This window comes from Felis catus, chromosome F1 (genome assembly GCF_018350175.1).
Source record: "Felis catus isolate Fca126 chromosome F1, F.catus_Fca126_mat1.0, whole genome shotgun sequence".
Classification (NCBI taxonomy): Eukaryota; Metazoa; Chordata; class Mammalia; order Carnivora; family Felidae; genus Felis; species Felis catus.
The window spans coordinates 22,605,764-22,622,393 of NC_058384.1; the positions used below are offsets into that span (position 1 = coordinate 22,605,764).

At 34.9% G+C, this 16,630-nt stretch overlaps 1 protein-coding gene and 1 pseudogene across 6 annotated transcripts in view; one reads left to right on the forward strand and one right to left on the reverse strand.

Moving 5' to 3' along the window:
• The window catches only part of HMCN1 (hemicentin 1), a 469,326-nt gene that overhangs the window by 393,646 nt on the left and 59,050 nt on the right, over positions 1-16,630 (reverse strand). The window lies entirely within an intron of this gene.
• Positions 11,697-11,851, forward strand: LOC111558472 (annotated as a pseudogene).

Here is a 16,630-nt window from a genome sequence, read left to right on the forward strand (position 1 = left end):
ATACTCCCTGGAGTGCCTTGTACGTGTGAGTACAGTTCTAGGCAGTGTGGATGATAAAACATAGCATCTACTTTCAAGAATCCAAAGTAACTATAGGCACTTACAATCCCATAATGAAAAATAATAACTTGTTCAATTTGCAAACAATTGATATGCCTGTTTTCTATATAAAAGAACCTAAATTCGAGGACTTGACAGGTCATTTCTCATCCCACTTAATAACTTGCCCCCATTTCCTCATGGTCTATGTCAAACAATATGTTATTGCTAATTAGATCATTCTTGTGATACCCTCCTTCAAAATTATCTAGTGAGTGTTTTTGAGTGATCCATCAATGATTATAAGTGCAAAATTATTGAGGTACAAAGCTCTTTAATTTGCCATTGGTGTCAAGCATGTTTTTTTCTTGTCTAACCAAAAAGATTGTTCACTTTTTTTTTTAGCAAGAAAGCCTCATATTTTTACCCTCTACAACCCCTAAATTATTCTAGTTTTATAATATTTAATAAATACTAAGTGCAACACTATAATTAAAAGACAACCTCCTAAGATATAATAAGTAGGAAAGATAAAATAGATGCGTTTGTTGCCAAGTGAGTCCTCAGTGGCTAAATGACTTCACCAAACACAAAATTTGTCTTCTATTAATCAGATTACATTATTGTTATAAGAAGCATGAGCTTCCACTATATCTAGGTAGGACTGGGAGTGATTTCCCCAAAGAACTCAGCTTTAATTGTTTATCTATTACTAGCATTTATTGTACTGTGAAAACCAGTATACATTGGGAAGTTTCCCCCCACCCCTGTCTCTAGCACTAATTTTCAGCTGTATACGAAACATGTTCAGAGAAACATAATCCATTTAAAAGGCAAGAGAATAAAACAGTTAAGTCAGAGACTATGGTCATCAACAATTGTTTCAGAAGAGTACCCTATCAATTATTGGTTTAAGGGAAGAATACAAGACACAAATTTGAAAGCCTCTTCTCTTTTGAAATTGTCAGGTTGTGTATCTATCTCTCTTCAAATTAGAGGTTAAACTTGATGGTTCATATCTAAAATTTCTTCTTCTGCTTTTTTGGAATTACAGCTTATCATTCAGAATAATATGCAGTATCTTCAGCAGTGAATCAAAAAGTGCCACAAATGTAGAAGTCATATGTGAGCCAGACATGCTCACATGACTAACAACATCTTAAACTCCACTACTGGCTTCTCTGTGACTTTGAGTAAACTCCATATTCCTATACATCTACTCATCAATTCTTCACGACTTCCCTAGGATGTATCTAAGCTTGGTTTTGCAGCCATTTCTGTTTCATTTTCCGCTGTGTGCATTTCCTCAGTATACATTCAAGGTAAATCAAATGCAGTATGGCAAAATTATAACAATTTACAGAAGAGCAATCTCAGGGTTCAAATCCAAAAATAATGCAAAAGGATAAAAAAAAATTTCTATTAAACTGTAAATTATGGTTTTATTATATATAGACTGGTAAAATGTATGCTTCATACCATAATATATAAAATTCCTTATAAAATTATTCCCCAGGATTTTGGTCCTCCCACAGGAGTCAATCCTCTGGAAGTCCATTTGTTATTCAGCACTGGAATACAGCGCCACCTACTGGTAATTGTAGATCCATCTTCTATATGCTAGACTTAACTAAATTTATTTTCATCAAAGCTGACCCAAAGCTATGTATCCTTACAAGAGTAATTAGAATTTGATTTTGCTTAAAATGTGTCCCAAAATAAAATTAAATAGAAGTAATTTTTCTAGTACACTGTTTCTATTCTGGCTTATTTATATTTTAACTAGGCAGTCAAATAAAGTCCCAGTAATTTACCCTGTTCCTATGCACCCCCATTTCAATTTTAATGCACAAAATTTAAATAATTAAGTATATATACATTTATATATATGTGATTCATTCATTCACAAATATTATTAGGCACCTACCTTTTACAGACCATGTCCCATGTTAGGTTCTAGGAAACACAATTGAGCAAAGTAGACATGGACTTACAGTATAGTTGAGGCACAATAATTAAACAAATCCTTATTCAGATATCACTATCATTTCAATCAGATGCAGTAAGGAAATCATCAGGAAATGCTTTCATGAGGAAAGCATGTGAAAGTGTGCCCATGTATACTGGGTTAGAGAAAACTCACACTAGTTATCTCTGTGAAACTACAGTATTGTGTATTTGGAAATTTTATGCTATGTATTTTCTCTCTTACATAAAAAAGGAGTTAGCACTCATTTCCAACTCACTGAGCACGATGCATATCAATGAAGGAATAAGTGTGTGTGGGTTTGTGAATATACGTAAATATATTACAAGCAAGTGACAATATTGGGCTAATTAACAACTAGCGGGTAACTAAATTGCCAAAAACATTTTCAATACTTTCCCTTAATTATTCAATTATTCTTATTTCATGTACAAATATATGAACTGTTTGAAAAGCCTAATATCTGCACTAAACATTTACCTTTAAAAATTCATAATGTGAGGGGCTCAGTCAGTTAAGCATTGGCTCAGTTGGTTAAGCGTCCGACTTCAGCTCAGGTCATGATCAGCTCGTGAGTTCGAGCCCCATGTCGGGCTTTGTACTGAAAACTCAGAGCCTGGAGCCTGCTTCTAATTCTGTGTCTCCCTCTTTCTCTGCCCCTCTCCTGCTCACACTCTGTCTCTCTCGTTCAAAAATAAATAAACATTAAAAAAATTTTTTAGGGGCGCCTAGGTGGCTTAGTCAGTTAAGCGTCCAACTTCAGCTCAGGTCATGATCTCGCGGTTTGTAAGTTTGAGCCCTGAGTCAGGCTCTGTGCTGACAGCTCAGAGCCTGGAGCCTGCTTTGGATTCTGTATCTCCTTCTCTCTCTGCCTCTGCCACACTTGCAGTCTGCCTCTCTCTCTCTCTCTCTCTCTCTCTCTCTCTCTCTCTCTCTCTCTTAAAAATAAATAAATATAAAATTTTTTTAAATTTAATTCACAAAGTGGGCTCAGTAATGGGAAACAGATCATATATAGAGACCTAACTTCTAATATCTCAAATATTATGGGTTTTATAACCAATAGATAAGAAGAGAATGTGAAAAAGCTAAAAGGCATTTCAAATAAGATCACTTTAATTTTTCTTGGAACTGCATGTGGCAAGACATCTTTTTTTTTTTTAAGAAACAATCCTAGTAAGTCAAAATTATATTTATTTTTTCATGACAGTTAGCTCTTAAAATGGTCCAGTCTCTTCTATATGTGTTTTCCACGGGTTTGAGTATAGGTATGCTTTTCAGTCAAACATATCAAATATAATAGTAAAATTATTTCAGTAGAAATATATTAAGAGGCTTGCCATTTGCAACAACGTGGATGAAACTAGAGTGTATTATGCTAAGCGAAATTAGTCAGAGAAAGACAAATATCATATGACTTCACTCATATGTGGAATTTAAGATACAAAACAGATGAACATAAGGAAAGGGAAGCAAATATAATATAAAAACATGGAGGAGGCAAACCATAAGAGACTCTTAAATACAGAGAACATACTGAGGGTTGCTGGAAGGGTTTTGGGTGGGGAGATGGGCTAAGTGGACAAGGGGCATTGTTGATGAGGGCACTTGTTGGGATGAGCACTGGGTGTTATATGTAGGGGATGAATCATTGGATTCTACTCTTGAAATCATTATTGTACTATATGCTAACTAACTTGGAAGGAAATTAAAATTTTTAGTTTAATTTAATTTAATTTAAAAATCTTTTAAAAATGTATTGAGAGGAAATTGGCCAAATAATTTAGACAAGACATAGCAATGAGCCCATTCACCAAACACTCATTCCTTTCCTTCCTTATTATCATCACTTGTAATATTGCCCTAAAAATAACAATATATTACTAAGCAGATGTAAATTTTTTATAAAGTTGACCATCTGAAACAACTATGTACTACTTAGAGATTAGCTGATGGGGTTACTAAAAGCTGACTACTCTTACTCTAACAGGATCTGCTTTAAATAGAAAACAACTGACCTTCATAAACATTATTAAATCTGTCTCCAGTTTTCTGTAACATCACCATTTGTACAGAAATGCCCTAGAAATTAGTTCATCTTATTAACTGAGACAATCTTAAAATATCTAACAAGTATTAGGAAGAAAAATGTGCAAAAATAATTCCAAGAAGGAAGGTCTTGTAGTTAATTCAGTACGTTCAGCATTTTCTTTCAATCTTTTTGTTAAACAATCCAGTGAAGGCTTGTGCTTCTGTGTTTATACGTACATTTACCTTTTCAGAGCGAGCGAGCGAGCGAGAGAGAGAGAGAGAGAGAGATCACACTGCCCTTTCTTTCCATGGGAAAGATCTATGGGAGAAACAGGTTACACCAACAGACCCTCACACTTTTTTCTGTTTCAAGTAGCCTGATAAATGGAGAATGCCACACATCATAGCCCTAAATAGATACGTGCATTTTAATAGAAGCACCCACTGAGGGCGGGACACACAGATTTCTTTGAGGAGCCTGAATAAGAGAAACTACTCTGTCCCTTAACAACTCCTGCTCAGATTGAGAACCCCAAATGACTTTTTTTAAAGCATTTTTTTTCAAAATTCTATAAAACTATTCCTATCTTAAGTCCTAAATGTAAGGACATGTGGAAATGAAATCAACAAATAGACTAAAACTCATGGATACGCACAAAAAAATTGAGATTGAATTTCATGACACTTGAAAAACATTTCGTGACAAACTTAACTTGTTTGAGAGACTGGGGGTGTGGGGTGTTTTTTAATAAGCAAATGCAGATGTTGAGGGAAAAATGTTTAGTTTTTTGACACTGTTCTTTGCTAACAAAATTGCAAATGTTTTCCATAAGCAAACAGTGTTGAAATGTCTGAATATTTTTTTCTTAAACCACCACCCAGCTGAACTCTGAAAACGAGAATTTACCAATTTACTGTTAATGAGCTTATACATTTAATATTTTCTGACCAATATTTCTTTGTATAACTTTTAACTTATTTTCCATGCCTTTATAAATTTAAATAATTATGGGAAGAATTCATGGTCTTGCCATGTTGTACACACATATACACACACGAACACACACTAAGTTGGTATTCGTTCAACTGTGACTCTTTAGGAACATATTGAAAGTTGTTCATAAACAGATTATGGGATGAAATATTTCATTTTACTCCATACAGCAGTTTGGACCCATCTTCATGTAATGTACAGAACTACCCATGTGTAAGTATTCACCGTCAAATCAGAAAAAATATGCAACAAGAAAAACACTGATGCAAGTATATTTAAGTTCCATTTTCAGTCATTACTGTGATACCTTTGAATCTTTTTATTGAACTAAATATTTTTTCCCTTTTAAACTAAAAATGTTCATTGATTATATTTGATAAGTTTCACTTCCATCTCTTCCCATACTCTGTTTGCAGAATACAAAATTGTTCAATCAGTAGGACAACTTTCTAAATGCAGTTATAACACAGCAGCCCTATCAAAATACTAAGAATTCATGGATCAATGGAAACACTGACAGATGAAAGAGGACCCAGGTTGAATAATTTAACTGCAGACTATGTCTCCCTCCTCATTCCATTAAACAGGTTGACAAAGACTCTTGTGTTTCAGTGCTAAAACCAAAGTATCAAAAGATTATTTCTCAATTATCAATAATCCTTGAAAAGAGCTTCAGTGATGAGCTTATCTTTCCAAGATTTTATTTCCTCACCTGTAATCTCCTCACTAGATAAGACTTAAAATAAGTAAGGCCAAAGGAATTTCAGATTACAGAATAAGAATTGGTACCAAGGAGAAAAATAATACCATAAGGATGACCTAATTTCCCCAACAAATATTTTGAAGTTTCTACTGGGTAGTGGCAGGAGTTTGAAGTACTTCAAAAAGTATCTTAAACCTTTCAGAGTGGTGAGTAGTGACTGAAAGCAATTTACTATAAATCTTTTAAATGCAGACAAGATCTAAATACTTTTGGAGTACTTCATACCTGGCTAATCCCAACATCCATTTATCAGAAAATATGTTAAAATTCTACTTACTATTACTTCCAGAAATGCAAACTGTGCAAGGGTAAGGATCACCTTTTTAGCAACATTATTTTCCTATCCTCATAACCCAACCGAATACAAAATGCATAACAGGGACTTCAGGAATGCCTGAAACTATTACATATATGTGTATATAATGCCTATGAATTTCCAGTGATGTATATATATAATCACATGTGTGTATATGTATACATGTATGTATATATATAATCATATATACATATATACATAATTGTTAATGGAGTAAAGAAGAAGAAAACACATTTTATTAATCATGAGTATCTTAAAGATTCTTACTAATAAAGTTTAATAAAAGAGACTTTCAAAATTAAAATTCTTGGGGAAAACTGCCAAAATCTGTTTCCCAGAAAATGTCCTTAGTCTCCAACCCTGTCTGTAAAATGGGGTTTTTACTATGGTGAAGGAAAATGCTTGGCTCTTTCTTATTCTTAGACATATGTTAGGAATGAAAAAGATGTTAATAAAGTGCTTATATGTCCTTTGGGGGAAAAATTCTATACCATGTGGTATCATAAGGTAAGTCAAATATAATTTGAGAAAAGGTAATTACCCATTTGAATCCTTTGGCTCCAGATCATAGGAAAGGAGGGTGGGTAATGTAACCTTGAACAAGTATCTGGTATAAATTAATAACTATCCATTCCAAAGAGCTAATCCATTACGTACTGCCTATTGCTATTTCCCTTGTGAATACTTTTGACTTTTGTAAGAGTTGCCCAAAAGATCCATGTTGGATGCCATCACATTACTAAGGGTCAAAGAAAGAAATATTGATTTGCCAAGAAAAATGGAACAGTTAACCTCTCATGTCATTCAGATGCCTGAAGAGTAGAGAAGGTCAAATGTTGAAGGATTCCCTTATTTTATATTGTTTATCAAGTCAGACTGAACTATAATATGAAATACAGATGTACGTTTATTCCCACAAAAAATAATTTTGTAGGAAGCACCACAACCCATTCAAAACTTTAATAAGTTTCCATAACACAAGTAATAACAAAAACAGAAATAAATTGTCAGTTTTTAAGTGATCTTTCAATTAATTATTTTTATAATTATTTGGAAATTTCAAAACAGAACTGTCTCTAAACATCCAAAAATTGGATCAGAAAGCTCCATGCCTTAAATGTTTTAAAGCAGAATATTTGTCACTTGAACATTTGAGCATACTAATGTTTCCAAGATATTTTAGAAAACTAGTAAAGTTATACCACTTAATTCGTTATCTCTTATCTTTCAGATTTCAAGGGGAAAAAAAAGTCTTGTTATAAAATAATTTTTGAAGAAAGGATCCAAAGTAAGGATATAAAATTCATAAACATGAAGGAAGTGATACTAAAGACAGGAATGCAAAGTTCATTCTCACAAATTATAAATAATGTTGGAAGGCTTATTTAAAGGAGATTTTGAATCCTAACACCAAAATAAAGTCACCCAAGAGTAGCCTTTTGGCTAAAACTTGTCTTACTCTCAAACATGCGTGTGTAAAAGCATGTGTGCATATGGGTGTACGTATCTGTGTGCACATGTGTATATTTGGTTTTGACTGTGTATGTATATGAGCAAGTGTAAACATAAACAGTGTGTACACACATGTATTTGTAGGTTAGTGTGTGAGTGTGCATGAGTACTTGTGTGAATCTGTGTATATGTATGTAAGTGTACGTAGACACGCATGTGTATGATGTGCTTGTGCGTGTGTACATGTGGGTACACATGTGAGTGTGCTAGTTCACTTTCCTCAGTTAGATTTATTCTTCATGTTCTGAGAAGCAATCTTTTTTGTGAACTATGTAGAATATATAACAGCTAAATAGAGTCAAAGTATTACATGCAACTATTGGGTAGAGGAGTGGCAGGATGATAAAGTCTGAATATTCACTCTTTGGTACCAAAATATAATCCTTTATTTTACAAGGACGATTTAATCTGCAACAGGAAACAGTCAAACTGAAGTCACACGGAAAAATTTCCATATCATTCAAGGTTTTTGAATGTTCCTAAGTCATTTAGATAAAGACTTTCTTCTAACAGAAAACCTGTTTTAGCTTCTCTTACAATCTTCAACATCCAAGTAGCTCAAACCTTACACATGCCTCTTTTTACGAATTACTATTGTAATCAAGTGCATGATTTTAAGTATTTTCAACCAGTGAGGAAAAAACCCAATTGTTTCACAGATGAAATGTTAAGGAAAAAAATTGTAACACAGGAAATGAGAATGGGAAGCCTTTCCTAACAAGGCTAATAAGTCAACCCTCTCAATATATTGCCTGCATCAAGCCACATAAAATAAAGTACACATAGCCAAAACACAGTGGACATTTTACTTATGTCCTCACAATATTATGGCAATACAAATCTTCAGAATGGGTTACATTTAATTTTCAAACTCTGAAACATAAAAAGACCCTTTCTAAGAAGACAATTTGCAGAAGAGAAATGAAGCAAGAAACAATGACAATGTATGTGAGAGATGCTTGGTAAATACTGCTGAATGAAACTTCTCCTGTTGGACCTGCTATATAACGTAAATCTGAGAAAAGCACTCCCCAGACAGCAGAAGCAGAAAGCGTACTGGCTAAGAATGTGGGCTCTAGAGTTAGACCATATTCAAATCCTCTTTATCTCTCTGTCCAAGCATCTAACCTCGTACTGCCAGTTTCCTCACCTACAAAATAATAGAACCACACTGTAGAGTTATTGTGCATTTAAATGAGTTAAAACAGTGATAAATGGTATGTAATAAGCTCTCAGTAAAAGATGATGATGATGATGATGATGATGATGATGATGATGATGATGTCAAGTTTGTTGTGCTTGGATTCACTCCACAGTCAGCTCTTACTTCCTTCAGCTAGAATGACTTTTCTACAATGGGGAATTTTTTCCCAAGAATAAAAACGACAGGATTCTCTTTTGTTAGCCCATTTTGTTAATAGAAAATGAGCCATGCCACAATCATGAATATGGCACTAAATAGTAATGGTTAAGGTACATATTTTGCCTGCACCAGCATCAACTCAACTATTGGCTCTACCAACACATGAGCATTTCAGGGAGAACACACACCTGACATGCTGTACTACCCAAACAATCTTCAGGAATGCCTTTTGTACTTCTAACAATGGGTCAGACTTAGACATAGGGGGTAAAAGACAAAGATTGAGATGGAGAGAGAAATAACGTGTATGCTACAGCAAAATCCCGTTTTCCCAGAATAAATTCTCAAAAAGATCAAATGGTTAAATTTTTTTCACAAAAATTAGAGATTTCCCTAAGGATTTTTTTGAAGGAGATAAAATACACGTTCCTTTTTTGTTCTTTATTAATAATGAGGTATGACAAAAATCAACAATGCATCCCATAAAGTTTGGAAGTGTCCACCAAATTGTATCTGATAAGCAGTTACTTTCAGTTCACACATAAAAAAATTGACAGTTCTACCTAAACGTTATTAGGTAACAATGACATTTTTACTATTTCCTAAGGTAAAATATTTGACCTTCAACCTCTCCACTTGATAATTGTGGAATGGGGAGTGCAAAACTGTCAGCTGTTCACTTCATAAGTATATTTGGGGGATTGGATTACTAATTAAAAAATACTTTGAAAATATGATCCAAAATATTATAAATTCTACTATAATTGTAACTGTGAAAAGCATTTTAATGCCTTTAGAATAAGAAAGATGTAATTATATCTCACATACTTTTCTCACACCCTAATCTAAAGCTAGGTAAGGGAAACTCAACAGTCTACCATAAATTTAAGGAACATCTACCACCATAATAATTTTTCCCCACTGCAAATCTAATTGAAATGATTCAGGGTACAGTTTCCAATAGAATCTATCAGATGTGCTATTCCTTCCAGATGCTAGGCTCATGCATTTCTAACCAATCATAACAAGTCAATAGGGAAATAGTATACTTAAAAAAAAACAAAACAAAACACTAGGTCAATAGACATTACTTCAATACTACGCACATTCTTTCCAAAAGCAGGAATCTGTAGACTCACCATAACACTCTAAGACCCCTCTGAAGTTTAGAGAGCCGGGACTTAGGAAGACTATTAAAAAAAAAAAAAAAAAAAAAAAGAACTGCTACAGTCAGGACAGGAAACAATTAAGGCATAAATAAGAATTTTGGCAGAATCAGGTCAAAGTTAGGACACATTTAAGAACTGCCCTAAAGGTGAGACTAACAGATGAATAATGAAGTAATGGGTGAAAATGAGAGTAGGAGATGTATTTGATGCTAAAATAACCCATTTTCAAGCACATGAAAGCTTTGAGTTGAAAGTCATAAAAGTGTTTTTAAACATTTACAACAAAATTTCCTAAGGATTTAGGTTGTGGGGTTCCATGGCCACTCCTGAAATCTTCCAGGAGGTGAAGATGTACTATGAATGCGAGATCAATCAGCCTTTCTTTTTCTTTAGTCATGGAAGCACTCTTGTGATATTCACAAGAAAAAGATCTAGATATTTTAGTTTAGGTAATAAGCATTCTGGAAGACTGTCAAACAGACAACAACTCAGTAAACGTCAGAATCACGGTGACTTCACTTATAATGTGAAAAGCAGTCAAAGTTTCAGTAAGCAGATATTAGACCGAGGGTGTGTTAGCATGATTTTTGTGATACTCAATGGCTAATTATTAGTGTTACTCACTTTTGGAATTATATAATGTATAATATCATACTTTCATTACTAAAAATTTACTTTGAAAGCATAGAGTATATGGTGTGCATTCTTTAGCAATCTCAATTTTCAAATGAACGTAAAAAATACATTGACTTTGGGGCACCTGGGTGGCTCAGTTGGTTGAACATCCCACTTGGGCTCAGGTCATAATCTCACTGTTCCTGAGTTCAAGCCCTGCATCTGGCTCTCTGCTGTCAGCACAGAGCCCACTACAGATCCTCCCTCTCCCTCTCTCTCTCTGCCCCTCCCTGCACTCTCTCTCCCTCTCCCAAAAATAAGTAAGTATTAAAAAAAACACACTGACTTGCAAACTCTTGTGACCCACCTGGTTCAGGAAGTGTGGGAAGAGATAAATAAAAATTATGTCTTTTTTCTGTATCCATTCATGTATCTGGGGCTCCAACAGAGATATTTCAAAAATAAAGAGAAAGAATTTACTTCTGTTGACAGATAACTTAAGAATCCAAGAAGACTTATTCTGAGGACAACTACTAAGTGATAGCCAAGAAGCAATGACTAAAGTTTGCTGAATCCCAGAACCTTGGATCAGAAGGAAACTTGGATGTCATCTCTTCCATCTCTGTTTTATAGATGACAAAGCTGAAGGGTGGATTTACCCAACTTTTCACAACTAGTGGGCATCACAGGAGAGGGTCAGAATGCTTTAACATAAATGAAAAAGATGGGCATAAAAAGCAGTGTCTGTAGTATAAGAAAATTTTAAAACAACTGGAATTCTACTTAATTCTACTTTCCTCTCTCTAAGTAGGTATGGATAGACTATTCAAAAGTACCTTTTCTGCCCCATCCTTTCTCCGTCTCATTCTTTTTATTTATATATTTTATTTTTAAATGTTTTTATTTGAGCTTTACACAGTGGCAGTATCGTAGCCACCGAGGTTTATCCGAGGTGCGATTATTGCTAGCTGAAAACTTTCCCAATGTTTTTGAGTAGAGTTGACATACAATGTTATATTAGTTTCAGGTGTAAACATAGTGATTCGACACCTCGGTACGTTTTGCCGTGTTCACAAGTGTAGCTACCACATGCCGCCATACAACGCTATTACAGTACCGTCAACTATATTCCCTGTGCCGTATGTCTATCTCATTCTTTAAATGTTGGAAGAACATTGCTGCTAGAAATCTGTATTTCAACTCCTTTTCTTTTTCCCACCCCAAATTCTTTTGGAAGGTAAAACTGACTGGAAAAAAATGTTATCAAAAACAAAAATAATGGATCTTTCAGTTTAAATGACCAGATGTTGCCTCCATTCCACAGATAAAATATTCATCTTTGTTTCTATAGACTTGAGTTACAAGAATAAGTGTTTATAATGAAATTCCTTTATAGTTATAAAAAATGTCTGTCTTTCTATCTATCTATCTACACACACACACACACACACACACACACACACACACTTGAAGAGGATTATGAAAGTTAAAGTATGTGTACAGGAATTTAGCTTTCTTTTTATTTCTTATCTCATCATTTTTACTCTCCTAAATCATTTCCTCCTCATTTCCTTGGTTCTGCTAATTTTAGTGAAGGCACTTAATAAAAAGGGCATTTCTTTTGTGTAAAGGTCACTTTGGGGGTGCTAAGAAGTTCACAGAAAATTCTGACATTCCTCTTCCTAAAGGTTGGTGCAAATAAGCAATCAAATTCTAGGAACCAAAAAGAAAAAATGAATTCCAAACATGCAGTAGGAGCCTTATTTTCTGGATTATTCACTCTCTCTACTATATATATTTAAGATTGATCTCCTCTCTCTTTCCCATTGGATTTTTTTTCCTGCCACTTTTTTTTTTTTAAAAATTGAGGTATAATTGACATGCAACATTATATTAGTTTCAGGGATACAACATAGTGATTCAATATTAGTATACATTATGAAATGATCACCACAATAAGTCTAGTTAAGAGCCATCCCCATACATAGCTACAGACTTTTTTTTTCTTGTGATGAGAACTTGTAAGATCTACTCTCCTAGCAACTTTCAAACATGTAATACAGTATTATTAACCAAAGTGGCCATTTAGCTCTTAAATCTTTCAAATTTCTCAAATTTAAACAAATAGAAAAACCACCTCCCTGTGCCCCTTATTCTTCTTCACCACCTATTTTCTCTTCTCCTCTATACACAAACTTGTCAAAATATTTGTCTATGCTCACCATTCCCTCATCTCCCCTTGAAGCCTCAAATTTTAGCCAAATTTGGCTTCTTCCTCCCAACACTTCACCAAAAGAGCTCTGGGTCAAGTCACCAGTGACTTTCATCACACACTCAATCAAATAAGCGCTTTTCAGTCCACATCTTGAAAGATCTCTCAACAGCATTTGGCATGACTCCCTCTATCTCGAAGCACTCTCTCTGTCCCTAGTGACCTTGACAAAATATTGTCCTGATTTTTTCCCTCCTCTTTTATCATTGTTTCTGGGTGTCTCCATTACATGTTCATTCTTCCTTACTTGGCCAGTAAAGATTCTGCGGTTCTTAAAGACTCATCTCTAGGCCACCTTATTTATAGTTTCCCTAGCTGATCTCATCCATGCCAATGAGTTCAGTTCAAACATATGCAATGGTGACCCAGAAATGTACATCTCTAGTCTACACATTTACTAAAATGTCTCTATGTTACACACAGTTCAATATGTAAAAGAAATATTTATGATTTACCTCGCCCCTCAATCTAGTTCTCTTCCACTGTCCCTCATCTCATAAAGTACCTACATTCATCCAGCTGTACAATACAAAAATTTAGGAGTTATTTTTTAGCCCCTCCAGCCTCATTCCTCCATCACCTAAACCATCGCCAAACCCTATCCATTTTGCCCACAAAACAACTCTTGAATCTTTCCACTTTTCCTTATCTCATCAACCACCTTAGTCCTAGCAGCTACCTCTACCATCTTTTATGTCTTAGAGGACCTAGACTATGGCAACAGTTCCTAACAGTTCTTCCATCAATTACTATGAGCTCTTCTCAACTACACTCCCCCCCCCAGGGAGCCAAGGCTATTTTTCTAAAACATAAATCTGATTACATCATCTACCAATTAAACCTTCTAGCAATTTCCTACTGTTTTTAGGATAAAGTTGAAGCTCTTAAAGCACTGACTAAATACAATGTCCCTGCATGATCCGGCTTCTACCTACTCCCCAGCAATTCCTAATTATTTCCGTATCTTTCAGCTTCTCTTACACACCTTTATTCAATAGGACCTTTCCTTTTGTCCTTACTCTAGAGGGTTCTCCCTTCTACTCTCTTTTCTGGTTAAGTCCTATTCCTCCTTGGCATTGAATTCTGCCTTCACTACCTTGAGAAAGTCTTGCCTGAATGCCTCAACTCTATCATACTCTCTAAGTTACATTATACATTTTCAACTGTTTGACTATTTAATCAATTTTGGTCACTCCACAAGACTGTTAGCCAAAGGGAGAGGGACTTCATCTGTTTTTGTTTTTCAACCATCCCCATGCCAAGTGAGGGCCTAGCACGTTATGGAAGCAATATTTGTTGAATAAAAGAGTAAATGACCAAACTAGAAACTCAGAGCACTGAACTATCAGAACAACCTGGAGTTTCTGGAAAATTCAAGAAAAAAAAAAATGGGAAGAAAAGTGTATCCAGTCATTTGGCTGTTATTTTTCCAGAACATTTCTTTTTTCTTAGCACGCAAGTGATAATATCTTAGCCAACTGGCTTTTTCTATTTCAGCGCTCATCACTAACACGAATCATTCTGAATTACTGACCAAACTCTAAACAGGCAAGCCTTTCATAGTAGCAGTACATGATTTCCATTCAGTAAGGAGTTGTCCTACTCAATTCAACTGAAAACAAATATCGTCTCCTGTCTCCCAAGTATTCACCAGGTGCTATGCCTCTGTGCCTATTTGTTTTGTTGCAGTGATTGTTTTGTTTTATTTTTAAATGTTTCCAAACCAGTTCATCTTTTGCTTTGTGCAATGTAGTTTATTCTCCTAGCAGCCATACAAATCTGCTGTATTTTCCACAAAAATAAAATAGAAAGAGAGGTTATCAAATATTCATGTCTCACTCATGGCCTAACGTATTTTCAGTAGGTGACGCTTACTTTCTCTTTAACATAAACCATTCATAAAGAGTAGAACATTTCATAAAATTGGATACGGTTAATTCAAATACTTTGACACATGGAAATTTTTACTACAAGATCTAATTCATTTGCAAAACAACAGAAACATGAAATAACTAAAGTTGTCATTATTCCATTTATAATTATTCATAAGATTTCCAACAATTTAACAAGTACCTACTATGTAATAGGTGCTTATCACTAATCTTTAAAACAACTAATATTATAACAAATATAATATAAATTAGTCATACTTACAGAAGAAAAAATCAAAGCTTAGAACTGTTAAAGTCTATACAGATGAGGATGATTTCTAACACATAGTTAAAAATAAGGCACCATAACTATGGCAGGCATCACTAACATTATTCATTATTATTCACTTAGTCAGTCAACAAATATTTAGTGAACATTTATTATATGCTAGACCTTGGGATACAATAGGGAACAAAACAGACACAGTCCTTCACCTTCATTGAAGTTACTTAATGTATCTTTTTTTTTATTATATGTTTTTAAATTTACATCCAAATTAGCATATAGTGCAACAATGATTTCAGGAGTGGATTCCTTAATGCTCCTTACCCATTTAGCCCATCCCCCCTCCCACAACCCCTCCAGTAATGTATCTTTTAAAACCTATAAGAGGAAGAAATCAGTGTTGCAATTTAAAAGGGAACCCCCCCCCCCAGGGCACCTGGGTGGCTCAGTCTTTTGACTCTCGATTTCAGCTCAGGTCCTGATCTGAAGGTCCTGAGATCTCCTGAGTTAGGCTCCACTCTGCGTGTGGAGCCCACTTGAGATTCTCCCTCTCCTCTCTCCCTCTTCCTCTGCCCCTCCTCTGCTCACACTCTCACTCTCTCTCCCCCACCAAAAAATAAACAAAATAAATAAAATAGAAGGGAAACCCCAAAACCTCAGTTCTTTAAGTAGTTCTTAGTTCTTTTTCTAGGATTGAAGAGGTGAGAAAATTCTTATTTTTCATATGCTGGACATGTTCCTCTTTACGACCTATCAATATAAACAGAGATCACATCTTTTTCTGAGAACTTTAGGCAATGAGGAGAGATCCCCACACTCAAGACATTCCTATGAGGAACTGTAAAGTAGAATTTGGCACCCGAATGCTCATCATGACTTCTTGAGTTGCGTCCTTGGCATGAGGGCACCAAATGCAGTATGTTACTACAAGGTCATTTCAACAGTCAGAAATTGATGATTTGTTATACAACCAACTCAACGTGCAGCTCCTTGGGGGAAAAAAAGGTTTCTCTTGGGAAAAGATTCTAAAATGATTCTTTAATTTATTTTTTTAGGATTCTGTGATTATATGAAGTAACAAGATAAAAATGCACATTTCTTGGACAGCCAGGAAACTGAAATATTTGGATTGGCAACAGAAAGTTATAAGTAAGTCAAAGGCACTATAGCTTCTGTCAGATAGTGGCCAATTACTATGGGAAAGAAACTTCACAATCTCAATTATGACCACTCCTACCTTTCAAAGTCTATTTATTTGACATTCGGTCGTGGGCCCATTTTGTATAAAGTTCAGTAGGGAGCACGCTTATTAAGGTATGCTTACTTCTTTCTAATGCAACGTACACACACATTATTCCTTCAACAGAAAGCCAAGATTTCTAGCTGCTCCCCAGAAATAGAGAGTGGATTCT